The sequence below is a fragment of the Pteropus vampyrus genome, unplaced genomic scaffold, assembly GCF_000151845.1.
Source record: "Pteropus vampyrus isolate Shadow unplaced genomic scaffold, Pvam_2.0 Scaffold21, whole genome shotgun sequence".
NCBI classification, from domain to species: domain Eukaryota; kingdom Metazoa; phylum Chordata; class Mammalia; order Chiroptera; family Pteropodidae; genus Pteropus; species Pteropus vampyrus.
Genome location: NW_011888802.1, coordinates 4,566,702 through 4,568,921, shown reverse-complemented (window position 1 = coordinate 4,568,921; position 2,220 = coordinate 4,566,702).

Genomic DNA, 2,220 nt, shown 5'->3' with positions numbered 1-2,220 from the left:
TTTAATTATATACTGAGTGCGTAGTATTGAGTTAATTTTACTACCCTGACCATTGATTCCTACAGAACCCTTCTTATATTTATGTTTTATTCCTTTTGCATTTATCACTCATCCTATAGGAAGCCTTTTGCTGTATTGAATGGGCATCCTATGTTTTGTGTCTGTTCTTAACAAAATGCATATTATGTGTTTAAATTTTTTACTCATGTAAATTCATAAATGAAATCAGATTATATAGTTCATTATTTCTTTTTTAATATATTTTTAAAGACCCACTCATTTTTGTATGCATTCATCTAGTCTGTTGCTTCTAACTCATGCGTATTTCTCTGTGTGCATCCACCACACAATTTTGTCTCAATTTCCTTATAGTTAACTTAAAAGAGAAATACTAACATTATAGTTGTGATGATTTGAGATAAAAATCTGAACCTTTGTTATATTTCGTGATCTACTAAAGACAGTCAGTAAATGTTAACTAAAACACACTCAAGATGGGGTGGTAGACAGACAACAAATTAGGATATTCTTTCAACTCTACTGCTTATTATCTGTGTGACCTTATTACTTTATTAGAACTTCAGTATTTTCTTCTGTAAAAATGTGTTAAACCTACTACAGGGGTTACCTGAAGATTAGAGACAATGATTATAATTGTTGATGATTGTACATGATATATTCTATATGCTTAACGTTAATTTTAAAAAGGCATCTTGAGCCTTAAAGTTGTATGTTATTGTAGCTTCCCAATGGCTAGTATAATGCATGGAACAGAGTATGAAATGAATAAATGTAATGAATCAATTAATAGAAATAGAAACAAGTGACCGTGTGTTGAGTTGATAAAATAACACATAAGATAAAAAGACAATTTGTACAATAGATGCAGTATCTCATTTAATCCTCATTCTACTTCAACCCACTGTGGTGGAGACTTATTACTTCTTTTTCACAACTGATAAAACTAAAACCTAGAAAGTAAATTAACTTCCCTCAAATTGTTGACTTTGTTATTCAAATTAAGGTGCTTAGAATACAGAACCTATACTCCATATGACTTGGGGCCTGTCTCTTGAAAAATGAATCTTATATGGATGATACATCTGGTGGAAGGGAGGTTAACTTCACTATAGTATGCAATTACATAAACTCACAATATTTGCACGCTTTTGCAGAATGAGCCAAAATTTAATCTCAAACACATTTAGCTCTGATACAACTGCTACAGAGATGGAAGAGAAGAAAAGGAGGAAAAGAAGGAATCCCATGGTGAAACGGTCAAGCATGGATGTTCAGGTTAAGGTGTTTGGGTTTCATTTTGTTAGTGAAAAGCCATCAAGGGTTTAAGAAAGGGGAACAATGATGAAAGTTGCCTTGTGAAAAAGTAATCCTGAGGTTTGTGTGTAGAATGAACTGAACAGATAAAAGTCTGAATTCTAGGTGTTCAATTAGAAAATTATTTCACAAATTCAGATAGGGAAATGCGGTAAGTCACTGATGTTGAGAAAAACTTATGGACAAATTGTAGAGATAAATTTTACAATAAAAAATATTTATTGCTATCAAATGAAATGGTCAATAAAGACAAAGAGAAGCTTTGAGAAAAATTAAACAAGTATATTATGAGCACATTAACTTTAAGGCGTCTATGATATCCTTTGAGGAAAAAGTAGTGTGGAGAGTTAGCTATATTGAAATGCAGTTCAAAGCAAAGTTTTAAATAGATATTTAGTTTTAGTATTCAACTATGTGTAAGGTGATAGAAACTGTAGAGGTGGTCAAGGTCACCCTAAGAAGGTATATAGGGTATGAGATTTTAATCAGTGGTGTGAAATCCACAAGGATGAGCATGAGAGTCCATGAATGGCATTTATGTGTATCATTTCCCCTAATGGATTCCTTTTGTTATTTGAAAACTCTTTGATTTTGTTAATTTCTCTATTTCAGACTTATTTTCAGTCAAGAACTTTTAAATCTTTGCAGATATTTTCATTATAAAATTAATACATGATATGTATACATATACATAAAACTTTTGAGATAATGCAAAGGGGTATAAAGTAGAACACATGAGACTCTCCTCTCTCTGCTCTGCAGTTTTCCTCTGATTCCAGTTCTCTAAGGATAATCTGATATATGGCCTTATGCATCTACTTTAATACATTATTTATCTCTAAACAAATTAAATTGTCATGCAATGCCATGTGGTACAAGGTCAAG